Source organism: Equus asinus, chromosome 16, assembly GCF_041296235.1.
Source record: "Equus asinus isolate D_3611 breed Donkey chromosome 16, EquAss-T2T_v2, whole genome shotgun sequence".
Lineage (NCBI taxonomy): Eukaryota > Metazoa > Chordata > Mammalia > Perissodactyla > Equidae > Equus > Equus asinus.
The window spans coordinates 7,966,441-7,985,119 of record NC_091805.1 but is presented as its reverse complement, the minus strand read 5'-3'; the positions used below and the strand labels follow the sequence as shown (position 1 = coordinate 7,985,119).

Here is an 18,679-nt window from a genome sequence, read left to right as displayed (position 1 = left end):
TGGCACAGAATTTTTGATTCATTTCTGGAAGAATTATCTTAATGATAATTTTCTGTTTGACATTTCTAATTCTGTTTTGCTGAATTTCCATAGACGAAGTCTCTGGTATCCATGACTATGCAGTTGGCCCACAGCACACTTAACTGCTGCTTGTTCTTACATATAATTCACTATTTATAGGCAAAAACAATGTAGTGCATATTTGTTATTTCTTAATTCATTAGCTTTTTAAAAAATAGATTGTGCCAGTTGTTACTTAAGACAAAGTAAACAGTTTCTTGCTTTTGGATAGTCATTTTCACTCCTTACAAAGATTATTTGCAACACATTATGCAGTGCTAGAATTTCAACACGCTACACAGAAATGTTGCTACTTCTTTTTATAAGATCTAAAAAAGAGAACTTTGATGGATAGTTTCCACTAACTACTAATTTTCGCTTTAAAAAAATAGAAAAACAGATGTTTACATTCATGGTAAAAGTTAATTTAAGTTTTTGTCCAGTCTCTATCATTCTGTTGAGACCACTACTTCCACATGTAATATGACTTGCTACACAGATTCATAGATTTTAAAAAATAAATTACCTCATGACAGATGTTGGTAAGATGTGCTAAATACTCTCTAGTCTGATTACTATAACCACTTATGCAGAATTCAGACAAATGATTTTCAAAACAGAGGGTTGGTGTGTTTTTTTTTGGTAAATTCAGTCACATTATCTCAACTAAATTCAATTTCTCTCGAGAATTAGTAGAGGCCCCTATTCTTCTCCAAATTTAAATGAAGCCACATCAGGAACAAAAGATGTGGAAACTCTGGAACACCCTATTACATATAGAATCCAATACCGGTCTAGTATGGAGACTAAGAGTGTGGCATTTGGAATCAGACTGATGTGGGTTCAATCCCCACTCATCTACTCACTAGCTGTGTGATCTTGGGCAAGTTACCTAACATCTCTAAACCCTATCAATGTCCTCATCTATAAAATGGGAACAATAACATTACCTAACTTGAAATGAGTTATTATATTTCCTCAATTCCAAGTCCTGCATTTTTTCACATATTAACATCTTTGATACTTGAGAAGCATCTTACAATCAAGAAACAGTTATAATTTTTAAGGAGTGTTTCTTTCTTATTGGTACTACAATAATGGTATGTCTTATAATCAGTGGCCTTGGATTTGATGAAATAAATTACCTGTAAAAATGTAAAACTGTGATGGCACATAATAAGAGCTTGATAACTGCTAGCTGTTATTAATATTTATATGCACAGACAGAGAGGCACACCCATATAATAATCTACTTCTTACTTTTCTAGATGATGAAGTCTTTGAGGGGAGGAGTCACGTCTGACCCATCTTGGTGCCAACCTGCTGCACCTTTGTATGTGTATACCAAAGTGACATGTACAGTGTATGCTGAATAAATACCTTTGAAAATTTACTTAAATAAATAAAGAAAACATGAGGAGAGTGCTCAGTTCCAGCTGAGAGTGGTATTTCACTGGGTTGGAAGTTTCAGATAGGTAAACAATCTCAGTGGAATCTAAATTTCATAAACAAAGCAGTGAACTTTTGAATACGAGTCATGATGTCTATAAATTGGCAAATAAATTAAGAAGGCATTTTAATGATTCTTTCAAGATTCAAGCTTTGAATGAAAATGAAGTGAAAGATGACTATGAAATAGCTGTAATTCTTCAATATAGTATAAAACAGCAAATATAATTAATAGCTAATTAGAGTAAGACTTGTAATGGTTATGGTTATTCTGCCTTTCATTTGCTAATGATATTTCACATTTCAAAAACAATAAAACCATTTTGAGTGTTAAAACATTTGCGTTCTAAAGTGTTCTTTTTCTTGGGCTAAGGAAGCAATTTAACTCTGACAGAAATTGGTTTGAGAGGAGTATGCAATTTAAATTACTGACTCCAAAAAGTAATAGCTAGGTGTTTTCTAAGAGATCTGATACAAAAGAGAAAGGCCTGAGTGTTGAAAATAAAAACATATTTGGGGCCAAAAGTGTATATTCTAAAAGGCATTATTCTCTCAATCATGGAAAACCATTAATTGATCCCTGCTATGAACCAGACACTGGGCCAAGTGCAAGGGACACAAAGTGAATAAGACACAGCCACTGAGCTCATTGTTTACAATTTAACATTTAGACAACAAATTAAATACAGTGTGAAAAAACTATGCCAAGGTAAACATCAGGTGTGATGAAAACATACAGTAGGATGTCTGTGGATAATGGTGGTGGGGTTGACTCATGAAAGTATTCCTGAAAGAGGTGATAAAGAAATGGATCACTCAAGAGTCAGCACAAGTTAGCCAGATGAAGACTAAAGAGGCATAAGGTTGCACCTCTCTTGTAGTATCTAAAGATACTCCCAATTCAAAGAACGTGTAACTCAAACTAGTTTCAGATATTTGATAGCGTAGGGAGAGTTATATCTTGGAGTGAAAGCTCTGAGTCTACAATATCTACGTGCATTTAAAATACATTTATTGAATACTTATTACATGCTATGGTCTATGTTCAGCACTGAAGATAAAGACATGAAAAGATATCACCAATCTCTGTTTTCAGCTGAATGGTAGACTAAACATTCAAAGAAAAATCTTTTGGCACAGCAAAACTACACAAGCACACACACAGTCCTTTAATGCATAATTGAGCTCTGGTTGTATAGTACAGGAATTCCTCAACTTCCAGAATAACAAGAAAATATGAACACATAGAGTTAAGTGGATCTGCATTTAGCTTTTGCTCTGGTGGCATCTGTTGGTCCCTGGTGGCTGAAGGCTGAGGTTTTTTTGCAAGAAGGACGGAAGACTGCTTGGGGTCTGAATAGACTGAGGGACTGACTTAGAGACCATGCCATATGGATCTGAGGTCTCCTAAGGGGGATACTCTGGGTTAGTGAACTAGAAAAATTGAGTCCTGCAAAGGGAGTCAGTGGGGAATGCATGCCTTTCTCACTTTTAAGTCTAAGTGAGAAGAAAGACAGAAAAAAAGGAAGGAAAAGAAAGAAAAAAAGAGAGGACAGAAGGAGGAAGAAAAGAAAAAGGAAAGAGAGAGAAAGAGGAGCGAAAGAAGGAAAAAAGAGGAAATATAAAGAAGAAAGAAATAGAAAAGGAAAGAAGGAAGAAAGGAGTGGGGAAGAAGGGAATGCAGGGAGGGAGGGAAGGAAAGGAAAAAGCAAGGAAAAGGAAGAAATAAAAAGACACAGAAAGAAAAAAGAAAATCAGTCTTCTAAGGATACCAACCAGAAGCCTAACTTACCCTGAGTTAGGGACTGGAAATCACAGTATCTAGGAGGCTCCCTACAACCCAATCTGGAGCTACAGGTGGCCCTGTGTTAGAATTGCCCACAAGTGCCTGGTAGAAGTAAACACAAATCTCCTCTGAAGGAATGAGCTTTAAATTCAGGTCTCAAAGAATTCCCACAGATAAAGTTCCAAGAAACAAGGAATCATCCAAAAAAACCAAAAAAATAACTAAATGGTGATTAAATAATCGACCTGAATGAGATGTTGCAGAAAAACAATCTTGCCTGTAAACGATGGAAATACTAGAATTATAAAACACAAAACGCAAAATAAATGCATTTAATATATTTAAAGAAATAAAAGTTGGATCTGAAAGCATGATGATAAAGCAAGAGATTATCAAAGAGAGCTCAGTGGATCAGGAGATTAAACATTGGTGGAGAAAGTAATAGCGATTACACGTTAAGAAGTCACCTGAACGTAGCGTGAAAAGACAGAGATGAAAAATAGAAAAGACAGGTTAAATGATATGAAGGGCAGAGTAAGAAGATCTTTTTGAAATTCTAGGGAAATTTAGTAGAGAAAAAGAGAATGAGGTGGCTGAGGAATCCAGAATCGTCGAGACACATCTTCAGACTGAGGAAGCTCAACAAATTCTAAACAGGATAAATGAAAAGAAGCCTACATCTACACTTCTAGGAAATTGCAGAGTATCAAAGGCAGTAGATCTGCAAGAACGAATAGCAATAAAGTTAAATTTTTTAAAAAAGGAAAATACGTGGCTGACGCTAAACAAACATTGGGTATATAAAACAATAACAAAATGTCTGTGTGGGATTAAAAAATCAACGTAGGTCAAAACTGTATGGGAGTGGCATAAAAATAGACATATAGATCAATGGAACAGAATTGAGAGCCAAGAAATAAACCCACTCATATATGGTCAACTAATACTTGACAAGTGGGCCAAAAAATGCAATGGGGAAAGGACAGTCTCTTCAACCAATAGTGATAGGAAAACTGGATGACCACATGCAAAAGAACAAAATTGGATCCCTGTAGTATATCACTCACAAAAATTAACTCTAAATGTATTAAAACCTTAAATGTAAGACCTGAAACTGTAGAACTACTGGAAGAAAACATAGGGAAAAGGCTCTTTGACATTGGTCTTGGCAAAGTATTTTTTGGATATCACACAGAGGTTGGAGGGTGGGTGAAATGGGTGAAGGGGGTCAACTGTATGGTGATGGATGGTAACTAGACTTTTGGTGGTGATCACTTTGTAATGTAGACAGATGTTGAATTATAATGTTGTATACCTGAAGCTTATATAATGTTATATACCAATTTTACTTCAGTTAAAACAAAAGTGCAAGTAAAATTAAAGTGGGACTACATCAAACTAAAATGTTTGTGCACAGCAAAATAAACAATCAGCCAAATGAAAGGCAACCTATGGACTGGGAGAAAATATTTGCAAACCATCAAAATATACAAAGGTATATTTGGATTAATATCCAAAACATATCCAAAACACACTAATATCCAAAATATATAAAAAGAATAGCAAAAAAAAATCTGATTAAAAAATGGGCAAAAGACTTGAACAGACAGTTTTCCAAAAAAGACATACAAATGGCCACGAAATGATGCTTGACATCGCTAACATACAGGGAAACGCAAATCAAAATCACAATGAGGTATCACTTCACATCTGTTAGAATGGCTGTTATAAAAAAAGCCCAAACAAACAAGAAACAACAAGTTGTTGGCAAGGCTGTAGAGAAAAGGGAACCCTTGTGAACTGTTGGTGGGAATGTAAATTGGTATAGCCAATATGAAAAACACTGTAGAGGTTCCTCAAAAATTAAAAATAGAACTACCATATGATCTAGCAATTCCACTTCTGGGTGTATTTCCGCAGGAAGTGAAAACACTATCTCAGAGAGATAGCTGCACCCTCACGTTCATTGCAGCATCATTCACAATAGCGAAGACATGGAAACCACGTTAAGTGTCCATCAGATCAAGATGAGTCATATACATATAATTCAATATTATTCATCCATAAAAAAGAAGGAAATGCTGCCTTTTGCAACAACATGGATGGATGTTGAGTGCATTATGCTAAACGAAATGTCAGACAGAGAAAGACAAACACTGTATGATCTCACTTAGACGTGAAATCTAAAAAAGCCAAACTCTTAGAGACAGAGAGTAGAATGGTGGTTGTCAGGAGCTGAGGGGTGGAGAAAATGGGAAGATGTTGGTTAGAGGGTATAAATTCCCAGCTCTAGGATAAATATGATCTGGGGCTCTAATGCACAGCATGGTGACTACAGCGATCAATACTATATTACATACTTGACAGTTTTTATGAAAGTAGGTCTTAACTGTTATCACCACACACACACACACACACACAAATCATAATTATGTGAAGGGATGGAGATCTGGTACCCTATTGGTACCTTCTTATCTTATTGTAGTAATTGTTTTGCAATATATACTTTTATTTAATCATCATACTGTACACCTTAAACTTACATATATGTCAATAATATCTCAATAAAGTTGGGAAAAATAAATGTAGAACTAAAATTCTGAACAACAAAGGCATATGTATCAGGAAAAAGATAATAAGATTAAAAACATTCTCAGAATTTTGCATTGTTTGAGAGGAGGTTAAACATACTGATTACCTTTAAAATTGAATATATATGTTAAAATTTCTAGAATAACAACTAAAGAAATAGAAGTAAGATGTATAATTTCCTAGTGGGTAGAGGCAAAGTACATGGAGTGAGAGAAAGAGAAAAGAAAAGATCTTTAATAAATATAACGGAAAACAAGTAAATATTTAGAAGAAGCAACACAGATAAAAATAGAGTGGAACAGATTAATGCAAATATACCAAAAGGTGCTATCAGTAAACATGGATTAATCTTTCCAGTTAAAAAACAAAGACTGTCAGAGTGGATTCAAACAACAAACAATCAAATTTTATCCTTTTACCAGTGATACACCTGAAACTTGATGGAAAAATCATGACACTGGCAAAACTAACCAAAAGAAAGTTTATGCAGCAACATTGATTTAAAATAAAATGCATTACTAGAGAGAGAATGACTATATGTTAATAAACACTTCAGCTCACCAGGAATATATAAGTCTGACTTGTACGCATCTAGTATCACAACTTTAAAACATTTTTTAAAAGTTAGACATATCTACAAGGAGATATTACAAACATGCTATCATAACAGGGTATTTTAACACATATCTCTCAGTGACTGATTAAAGACAGACGAAAAGAGAAGAAAAGCTATAGAAGAATTGGTGGACACTAGCTTGTTGTAGTGGACACATACAGAACACTGAACTCAACTACTATTGAATACTTTTTAAAAAGCATATATGAAAAATTTGCAATTAACCAAATACTAGACGTAAAGGAAGTCTCAACAAACTTCAAAGAATTGGTAATAAAAAGACCAAATTCTTGGGCCATAATGCACTTAAGCTATAAATTAATAACCAAAAGATAACTTTAAAAGCTTTTATATTTGGATATATATAAAGTTAAATTTATTACTCATAGGTCAAAGAAGAAATCATACTGGAAATTACAAAATATAAGCAAATGACAATAAAATATTATACTTTAAAAATGGCAGGCTATAGCTGGAGTAACTGGGAGTAAATTGTAGCCTGAAATGCTTGCATTAGAAAAGATAAAGTGGTGAAAATGCATGAGTTAAGCACGCAGCTTAAGAAGACAGAAAAAAGACAGCAGAATGTAGAAAGGAAGGTACAGTAAAGAAAAAGTCCCTCACAACTCACAGCAGTCTGGGAGGTGGGGACGACAGAGGTTCGGAAACAAGCACCAGACTGGAGCTCCTCAAGCAGAGGAACCATGGATTTCGTGGGTCATTGTACGTATCTTATGATTGTTTTTGTCGTTTTGAATTTTTTATTATAAAATTTACGTACACAAGAGTGTATACAATATGTTTGCTGTTTTAAAATTATGATACTAAAACAAAGACCCATATTCCTCAATCCAGCTTTAGGAAGCTACTTTATGCCCCTCCCAATCACCTCCCTTTGTCTCCTATTTGACCATTGAGAGACAACCAATCTCTTGAATTTCATTTTACTCGTTTCCTCATTTTCCTTTGTACTCTTACCACAGGTATAGCAATCCTAAAAATTTATACAAATAGAGTAATACTGCATGCTTTCTTCTGCAACTTGACTTTTTCTTCAATATTATGTTAACATTATTCCATGTTGATGTTTATAATCTATGCATTCATTTTTACTACTTTATGATTCATATAACACAATTTTGTTATATATTCTGCTGTCCATAGACTTTTGGGTTGTTTACAATTTTTTCTAACATGAAAATTACTGCTAAGAATTTTCTTATATACTCTGCATGTACACAAAAGTTTCTGTGAGGAGGTAGGCAAATGTTCAAATTATCTAAGTAATAGAAATTTTTTTCCAATGAGATTGTAACAATTTAAATTCCCACAGAAATAAGAATTCTTATTTTTTCATACTGTTACCAAAATTTGATATTTTCGGACTATTTAATTTTTTTCAATCTATGGTGTGTCAAATGGTAACACATTTTACCTAATTGCTAACAAAACTGAATGTCCTGTCTTGTTTTATTTATTTGAATTAGTTCATCGCATGTTCTGGATACCAATTCTTTGACAGTTCTCTCAATAGATGGCTCATTTTTCCATTCTTTTAATGCTAGGTTTTGATGAAAAGTCATTTACAGTGGTCAGATTTATCTCTCAGTTTTAATACGTGAAAATGGTCTCTGATTTTTTTTTTCTCCTAAAAGTTTCACTGCTTTGATTTGACTCATTTGGACTTTATTTCTGAGAATGATGTGAAGTAAGGATCCACGCTTTTCCTTACAGGTGACCAGTTGTTCTAACACCATTTAAAAATAGTCCATTATTCCTCCACTGATTTGCAAGACAAGTTCTGTTGTGTATCTGATTTCCACATAAATGTTGCTCTGTCTCTGGATTTTCTATTTCTTGTCCACTGTTCTATTTGTCTCTCTCTCATTCCAGCAGGGTCATCAGAGCTCTGTGACTGTTCTCTGTGCTTGTGCTAGAGAAGAATGGGGAAGGAATATGAGAGAACCTCTGGAGAAGGAAGAAGCAGTTGATCCTGGCTTTGAGAGAGGGGTAGTTCTGTGAGCAGAGGGTGGGGTGTGGAGGCGGGGGTAGTTTGGGAAGAGCAGGGCGGTTGGTGCAGGAAGCTGTACTAGGAGGAAAGGCTCAGAGGCATATTAGGAACAGCAAAAAATTAAAAGTGGCTATATTCTAAATTTTGTTGAGGGGAATACAAAATGAAAGTTTTAGCCAGAATGTGAAAGGGTATAAGAGTCAGGACTTTATCCTATAGGAGGAGTCTGAATGGTGATTTTTAACCATTTTTGAGTCAACATCACAGATGCTATCTCTATCAAAACACATACACACACATGCACACACACGCATTTGCATTCAATTTCAAGAAACTTACAAATCACCAGAAGCACATGCATGGATCTGTGGACAAAGGTAAGGACCTCTGTCATAGGCCATGACTTATTACTCCTAAAAAAGTAAGTGCAATCAGGTCCATCTTCTGCTCATACTTTTCCAATGGCTCTTTGCTCTCTTTAGGACAAAGTCCAAATTCCTTGACATGGCTTTCAACGCCTTCACCTCTCCAGTTTCTCATCTTGTCATTCCCCTGTCCCTTGTCTCTTCCTCATAACTTCCCCTCTACTGTCCTGCATTACTACATCTCCAGCCACACTCAGCAGCTGCCAGTTTCTGTGTCTACTGTGCTCTGCTTTGCCATTGCAAATGCCAGTTCTCCAGCTGAAGCTTTTCTCCACTCCACCCTACCCCAACTCCCCTCTACCTTCTCCTTCAAGCCCAGGCCTTTCTATCTTTCAGGTCACAGTTTAAGACCGGTTTACGTGCTCCACCTGTGTACTTTCATAACATTCTCTAATTATCCCTATGGAAGCCTGGATGCTCCTGTTTGGGGATTATTTGATTGTAAGCTTCTCTAGTTCCTGCAGCATCTGCAGCCTACAGTGCAATTATACATTGTTCTTTCTCAGTAAATAGTTGTTCTTTCATGAATATTCTTATGCAGAGAAATGGCAAATAACAAGACAGACCATTTCTTGAGTGCCTATTATATAGGTGCAAGGCACTAAACTATATTGTAAAATATATTATCTCTACTTCTCACAAGAATATTGCAAGGTAAGTATCATTATCCCTACTTTGCAGATGAGAAAACTCAGGAGGTTAGCTTTTACAAGGTCATACACCCAGGAAGTGCCAGAGCCAGCAATTCAAATTGAGTTTTGTCTGGTACAAAGCCATTTCTGCCGCAGAACCCTGCTCCCTCTGCGCTGTCAGATCTGTGCTTTGGAAAGATAACAGTGACAACTGACAATGTTTGGCAGCTGCCTGGGAGTAGAGAGTGAAAGAGACAGAGGGAACCTTGAGCCAGTCATAATGGTCCTAGGGGGATTAGGGAAAACAACTCAGACTCAATGACTATCTATTGAAAGCAAGGACCTAAATTCGAGTAAACGTGAGTATATGTTACAGCACTTTGCTAACCTTGAAGTGCCCCATAAATGCAAACTATTATCATTTGGGTTAGCAGCTTATTATCAACTTTATACTCAGGGTAGGAAAATTCAGGACACAATAAATGTCATCAATGTGAATGATACAGTTCCTTAGAAAAAATAAGAAATAAGCTGTTTATTTTTCCACCACGAAGAAAAAAGTGTTAGTTGCTTTTGAATTTGAAAAAGATAAGCCCTTTTCCTGAAAAGTTTCATATAAGATCATAAATATTCAATGAGAGGGTAATTGATGCCATATGTTGGCACAAGTGGATCCCACCAGGGAAAGGACTGATTGTCTAATGAGTTGGCATCACTGAATCGTTGGTTTCTTAGAAGTTCTTCCTCTGAATCCCTTTAAAAGTATTCAGGCTGCCGCATTTCCAAGTTCATTTGAAAGCTGTTTCAAAGAACTAATAATTTTGTGCGCATTATAACAAAATGTTTTAAAATTCTTTAGTTTAATACATGTTAATAATTATCTTTAGTTAGAAAAGAGCCAGCTCAAAAATAATAGAGTAAAAAATAGTTTTATATATCCATTTGGTAAAATTGTAAGCTTCTAATTATGACATTCATTTACTTTTTCCTTCCTTCTTTCCTCCCTTCCTCCCTGGCTCCCTCTCTCTCTCCCTTTCTTCCTTCTTTCCTTTCTTTCTTCCTTCTTTCCTTTCTTTCTTCCTTCCTTCCTCTCTTCCCTCTCTCCTTCCTTTCTTCCTTTCTCCTTCACTTCCTCCCTCACTGCTCATATTCAGGGAGGACCTCCTGAGCATCTGTTCAGTGACAGAGACAGTGCCAAGACCCAAAGGTGAGCACAAAGTTTCCTCTTCCTCAAGTCCACAGTCAACTAGTGGTTATAAATACAGAAAAAAATAAAACGCAATGAACAAATACTAAATAAATGCTATAAAAGAGAGAGGGCTTTGCTTTGCAAAGTGTTTTTTACTCCAAAAGGAACATTCCTAGACCTTGCCCTTAACCTAGATTATTTGGATGTGTGGATTTGCGTGCCTTTCAAACTATTCTATGTTGTTCCCTCACACTAACATCCACCCCTTAAGTGTTCATAAGCCAGGAAGTGACTGACTCAGATTTTTGTTTTTGGGAAACAACTGGCACCTGTGATCAGAAGCCTGCAGGTGGGCAATTAGAAAGCATCTAGGTGAAAAATAATGAGAGTCTTAGTTAAAGCAGGGAGGGTGTCAGGAAGGGTGAGGAGGGAGACGCTGGGAGGAGAAATCACTAAGATGATGCCGGTAGTATACGGGTGGAACGAAGGGAGGATGTCGTGGCCCAACAATACTTTAAGGTCTCCAGTAGTAGTGGAGCTGTGGGCTGGTGGGGAAGGTGTGGGGCTGGACAAGCGCAAAGAGCATCAAATAAGATTGCAGCTGTAGGAAAAGGAAACACTTATAATCCCTTCCAGTGCATTCTAGCAAGATTGAATGTGCTGCAGCGAAGAGCTCCTTTCTTCCTCGCAGAAAGATGGCAACTACAATAAATACCCACGCGTTTTATCCTAGAAAACAATAAATATCACTGCTGTTGTTTTTAAAATACAGATCATTTCAGCAACAATTTGTACAAAGCCGTTGTTGAATCATTTCTCCCTTTGCAGCAGAAAAGTTATTTTAGCATTTGTCATCGTCTTAGAAGGAAGGGAATTTATCTGTTTTATTGGAGTAACAGCTGTCAGTTTGAATATACAAGGCATAGCACCTTGCCGTACCCATTTTACTTGATAACATTTGCATTTAAAAAATGCAAGTGAAAATGATCTTTAACTTATATACCCATGATTACTTTACTTGATGGTAGCAAGCTAATAACACAAAGAAAGAAAGAGGAAAAAGTGAAATCTGAACATAAAAGCACCACTTTAAATGTCCTTAATTTTGACCTAGCTTAACTGTTGTTAGGCATTTAGGGCAAATTCCTGAAATCTCTATAATACTTAAGACAAGTAATGTGTGCATGTGTGTGTGTGTGTGTGTGTGCGCACAGGTGTGCCTTGGGGATTTTCTTTGTTGCTTTTTTAGTAACTACTAGTTGGTAAAAAGTTTTGGCTAATTGACATTTATAAGTGTTGGCTTTGTCTATATAGAATAACCAATATGGTGTGTGAACAATTGGATTGAATGCCATTAATTTAGACTTTCACATTAGTATAAGCTGATATATATATATATATACTATATATGTGTGTGTGTATATATATATAAACTTAATACATATATTAAGTTTTTGCCTATCTATGCCTTGATCTAAACTTGAACTAAAAATCCAACGTGTGCCGACTAGCTCTGCCCAGGTCAGTGAACCAGAGGGCAGATGGCTCACAGTATAGCTGGAGTCGCTTTTCCACTTGTAGTCATAATGGAAAGATTATGAACTTTGGAATCAAACAGATCCAGATTTGAATTCTGGCTCCACCCTTAACTGGCCACATGCTATTGAACAAGTTCCATTCATTTTCTCTGAGGCTCAATTTACCATTTAAAAAGCCCAATTAGACTGTGTTCTAGTCTTATCTTTAACAACCCACTTCTGCCAAGCAGACTTCCCTGACCCCTCAGTAAAACAAGATTAGTTGTCTGTCGACTGTTGTTTCCTATAGTCTTGTGTACATATTTCTACAATCCACTTTGACAAAACCATACTATAATTACTTATGCAACAAATATTTAGTGAGATTCTAACTTTGGACCAAACATTGTGTTTCCTGTTAAAACAGAGATCAAAGAGACATAGTTCCATATTCCAGTGTCTTTCTTCTTCAACCCTATTTCCCTAGAATAAAGTAGGCATTCAACACATACGTGTGGCATGAATAACTACCATAGGTTTGGTAAGTGCAGTTGCAGAGCCGGAGGCACAGAGGAGAGTTCAATAACTGGGCCAGTGAATGAAGAACAGAGGCTGTGGGAGGAGGTGACAACTGCATAGGAGGCAGAGGAAACAGCATGAGCTCAGAGGCAAGAAAATGTCTCATGTTTGAGGAATACTTTGTGTGAGAGCAGAAGTAAGCAACTGGAGAAGTAGGCTGTAGCCAGACAACGGAAGGCCTCAAACTAGCATCACATGCTCTGTTGCATGGTCTTTTCCTGTAAGTAGAGACGAGACAGGGGACAGCCTTAACCTAAGCTGTGGCCTGGTCATATTTACATTTGGGTATATCACTGCTGGTTGTGTGAAGAATAAATTGGGGGAAAAAAAGTAGGTTTAAGACATTAACAATAAGGAAACTGTTCTGTTAGTCCACTAAGAGATGATTAGAGCCTGACAAAGTTTCTGTTCACAGGGTGGAGAGGGGGGATTAGATTTAAGAAATACTTAGCTGGTAAAATTGACAGGACTTGGCCACTGATTTGATGCAGAATGGGAGTAAGCAGGGAAAGTAAAGGATGGCAGCGTCCTGGCAGTGGGACTGAATGGATAGTCACCAACAGAGACAGAGAATATAGGACAGGAGACAGATTTCAAGGGGGAAATTAGACTTATTCAGTGTGAATATTCAAGTAAATCCAGAAGCACATATAAACCTAAAGACAGAGAGGGCTGAGCTGGCAAAATAGATGTGTCAGTCTTCAGTGCAGTAGCTGAGAACATGAGAACGGATGAATGTGATGACCTAGAGAGAATGGGAAGACCAAGAAGCTCTCCCCGCCTCTCGCCTGATCCTGATGCTCTTCGGGTACAAGTCACAAATGAAACTTTATTGCCTCGTCTAATGGATGAACAAGTTTTTGCCTTACTTGGCCTCTCTATTCCATTTGACAAGGTCATCACTCCCTCCTTAGAACTCTCCACTCTCCTGGTTTCCGTGGCTGTTCTTCTAAAGAGAATTCTGACTTCTGTCTGCTAGCTCCCCAATGCCCTGCCCTGCTGGCCTTGAGAATTCGAACTTCTCTGCAGGCCGGGGGCAGTGCTTCACTGGCAATGACAGAAACAGCCATCATTAACTTTAACGAGTAAATTCATGTGGTATATTACAAGCTTTTATGTAGTCAGTTCTTAATTATTTAGAACAAAGAAAGAGAACCTTTATTCCTATTAAAGTCCCCTGACACGGAGAAAAGAGACAATTGAGAGCCATGGGAGTTAAATTCAACATAATTAACCTTTGTTGCCACCTCAAAAAAAGAGAACAAACCTTTAAATCATCTGCTTAAAATTTAAAGAAAACAGAAAACTTAACTCTCTAGGCAATAAATACCACACACACACACACACACACACACACACACACACACACACACACACACACACATATACACACATGCCAGAATGAAAAATCCACAGCAAGGCCACACTGTTCCCAGGAAATCAAGAAGCAATAAAAAGGTTCTAAAGAGAGAGAATATTGGTATTTCCTCTAATCTCTGGTCAAGATTTAAATCATTTATTGCTGTTTTGGGTTCATTGCAGAAACAGCAAACCCTCCCTTTGGATAGAAATGATAAATATCTCTAGAATTTGTTAAAAGTTAATTTTTATATAAATTTTGGGAGAATAGCTATCTGCAAAAGATTTTCTCTCTTTTTATATCACTGTTAACTTAAAAGAAAACTTCCTTTCCGTAAAGTGGGACTATCATTTCTCATTTTATAGAAAAAAGTCAACCTGTTGATGTTCCCTGTGGTATTGCAGCTCGTAACAATTGCCACAGTTTGTTGAAGATTTTACATTTTGCCACGTCCATGCTCACACTTTATACATATTATGTTATTTAATCCATAATAATGAAGAAGAATTACCACACGGTCAGTAGATGACAAAAGCAAGGAGCAGGTAGAACGATTCTGCAAGGCACATGTTATCTCCTAAACAGGGGAGAGACTGAGATGGAGAACCTTCCCATATCTGCTCAAATTCAAATCTGCCTGATGCTAAAGCCCTGGTGCTTTCTGCTACCCCGGCCATTTCGTTCTGACTGCTCTTCCTCTAGTGGAATTTTGGCGCTGACCTTTGAAGTTAAATAAATACTAGCTAGTAGGCAATAAGTGTGAGCTCACATTAGTCATATCTCCTGCTTCTCTCCTTCCCCATCATTGCTCAGCACCTGAGGAACTCTTCTTTTTCCCTGAAGTCTAGATGAAGGTCTCTTAAACTTCTACCACGGTACGTCTAACAACAGAATACAGCAAACGTGATTGGTTATCTTTGAAATTCAGAGGAATTTGCATTTGATTCCATAAGATATTCATGTTTCTCTCTTAGACATCTTTTTAAATTAATTGCCATCCTAGAAAAATGTACCACATGTATCTTGGTTTTCTATACATCTATCCTCTAAATTTCTAGAGAAACTAGAGTGTAATTTCTCATAGAATATATTGCTCTACTCTGGAGAAATAATCCTTCATCAATTCCCCAAAAGGCTGATTTCATTCCACAAGTGAGTCCAAACTGCTGCATTGGTAGAATGCTCTCTCCAGTTTGGAACCACTTCACATACTAAGGAGGGAGTCAAGGAAATAATAACATTAAAACATGCAAGAATCAGTTAACAGCTATTATAAGAACTAGCGAAGAGAAGAGATAGCAGATACTGACTCATCTTAATCAACGTACATTTTTACTTTGGATCTCATTTAATTTGCTCACTTTATAATTTACTTGAGCATTGGAGATTTACGTTTATCATCGTGTCTTACGGGTCATTTTCCAACGGAACTACCGTAACACAGTCAGATTTGGTGAGTCGCCTCTGGTGAATCCTCTTCCAGCTCCATTTTCTCTCTCTTTTTATTTTTTTTAAATTACTTTTTATTTTTGTAGAAGCATTATATCAGTTCTTTGCCCTCACCTTTGCATCCCACAATCCCTCTTCTAGAGGCAGTTGTTTTCGGTTTTTTGAGCTATTAATTTTTTGTATTTTCTTCTTCATTTTGAGAGAATACACATGTATTTCTACTTCTTGTTTTACCAGTTGTAGATACTGCCTATTTATTTCATATTATGGCAGTTGAAAAATCAAATCACTTCTCACTACCACAGCCACTTTCTTTTTCTTCATCTTCCCAATATACTTATATCTAATTTTTTTGTTAAATCAGTAGTTAATGCTGATATTAATAATGTTTATTTGCACACTGTGTTTTTACTCCTAAGTTTTTTTCTGAAGTTGCTTCATTTTTTATTTGCTTGGTTTTCTATGTACCTATTCTTAATTTTTTCAAATGTTCAAACAGCTTTGTCAAATGACCAACAGTTATATTTCCAAATGCTAAAGCCATCAGAAAAATTGCTGGATCCACATTTTATTCTGGAGGAACTCACTCCTCCGCCTGTGCAGCCAGCTCCAGTCCGGGCAGATTGTTCTCTCAGTGTGATGCACATTTGCCTTCCCTGGATATTCACTTGATACTCCCCTACACTACTCCTGGATTCTATACCTTCTTGTCTTTGGTTTACTCCCACATCCTCTAGTAGAAACCTGGGAGTCACCTGTGACTCATTTTGCTCCTTCCCCCAAAATCAAGATATCAAACATATGACCAAATCCAGCAAATTTTGCCTCCCCAAAGCCTCTCCAATCTGTGCCCTTTGTTCCATCCTCAGGGTCACTACCCTGGGCCAGGCCATCATCACCTCTCACAGATTTCTACAAGCATTACCTAACTGGTGTCCTTGTCTTTGGGTTTACTCTTTTATGTCTATTCTTAGTGCAGCTAAAACTATCTTCCTAAAATACGTATCTGATCTTGCTGCTACTGGATAAACCCTTAAGCAAATTTCCATAGATTATAGATAAAATTCAAATTCCCTATCTTAGCATAGAAGGCTTTTATATTTTCTCCAGCTGCGTTTCTCCCATTGTCTCTCTTGCAGTATGTATTTAAGCAATATTTAACTTCTTTCAGTTTCTGCAATATGCCTCATTTGCGCTTTCTCTGGAAACACTGCTCGCTCCTCTTCTAGTGAACTCTTACTCATCCTTAAGTCTTAGTTGCAAGGGCATTCCTCAGAAAGGATGCTCCAGTGAATGTTTCCAAAACGCTGAGTGCTTCCCCACCCATCATAATAGACAACATACTTGACACAATTCTTATTTAAATGTCTGTCTTTCCTTCTAAGGAGTATTAAGTCTGTTCAATTGCTATTTTCCCAGAGACTAGTAAAGTATCTAGCCTATAGTAGATACTCAATTAGTTTTTCCTGAAAAAATTAATGAATATTCATATTAGCTTGCAAATTCAATTTACTAAGGAGCTAAACAGGTATCTTCAATGGTAGGGGACAGCCTGGGTGGGATCTGTGGCAAACTAGATCTGTTCCATCAAAACAGTCCAGTGATGTTCAGGTTTCTTTTTTTTTTTTTTTTTAAGATTTTATTTTTTCCTTTTTATCCCCAAAGCCCCCCAGTACATAGTTGTATATTTCTCATTGTGGGTTCTTCTAGTTGTGGTATGTGGGACGCTGCCTCAGCGTGGTTTGATGAGCAATGCCATGTCCGCGCCCAGGATACGAACCAATGAAACACTGGGCCGCCTGCAGCGGAGCGCGCGAACTTAACCACTCGGCCATGGGGCCAGCCCCCAGGTTTCTTTTTTTTTTTGAGAGAGAGGCCAGATATCTGGACTTTCATGTAAAATCTGATTATTTTATAAGTTGGCTACTAATTCATTAAAAAAAAATAGGCAGACCACACAAAACACGAGCTTGTTTCCAATCTCCGGATGAAAGACAGAATTGTATGGTGTGTCCTGATGTGAGGAGGCTCAGTTTCAGATCTCTCACTATCTTTTGGTGTCTTTATAAGGATGCTTGACTGATATCTCATATTTTGCATCTAAAACAGAATTCATCATGTTTCTGTACACACTAGGCCCTTCCAATATATATATATTTTTAAATTTTTTTTAAAGTTTTTTCCTTTTTCTCCCCAAAGTCCCCTGGTACATAGTTGTATATTCTTAGTTGTGGGTCCTTTTAGTTGTGGCATGTGGGACGCCACCTCAGCGTGGCTTGATGATGGGTACCATGTCTGTGCCCAGGATTCGAACCGACGAACACTGGGCTGCCTGCAGCAGAGCACACGAACTTAACCACTCAGCCAAGGGGCCGGCCCCCCAATATATTTTTAATAGTATCATTTCCCAGTTCTCTAGGATGAAAATCTTATCATCCTTGATTCCTCCTTCTTGTTCATCCTCAAGTCTAGTCAAATGTTAAATTCTAGAAGGTCTTCCCTCAGATTAGTAAAGTGAAAAGAACAGGGGATTTGGAGTAATATAGACCTAAACTGCTATTTTAATTGTGCCATTTTCTAGCTGTATAACGTTTAGTAAATTCTTTAACTTTACTGTGCTTCAGTGTCCTTGTACTTAAAACCAGGATAACAAAACCTATTTGTCAGAGTTATTCTGGGGACAAAGGAGCTACTGCGTATGAAGTGCCTACCACACAGTAGGTGCTCAATAAATATTTGTTGCATTTACTGCCTTCTCCCCTTAGCTCTTTCACCTGTCTTCTTCTTCTCAGTTTCTGCTGCTAACACTGGTCAGGCATGTAAGCTAATAAGACTTTAGACGACCTTGGGTCTGGCATCTATTTCTTGATGACCCATCACTTCAAGAAGAAACTTTACAAAATACAGCTAATTTATACATTTAAGGCCAATTCCTTTTGTAAATTATATCCTTCTGTAACTCTAAGCTCCGTGCACCCTTCTTCCACCCTCTCAGCTCATTGAGAGATTGCCAC

The 18,679-nt window shown here is 37.1% G+C and overlaps 1 protein-coding gene across 6 annotated transcripts in view; it reads right to left on the bottom strand.

Moving 5' to 3' along the window:
- The window catches only part of LRRC7 (leucine rich repeat containing 7), a 499,243-nt gene that overhangs the window by 270,583 nt on the left and 209,981 nt on the right, over positions 1–18,679 (bottom strand). The window lies entirely within an intron of this gene.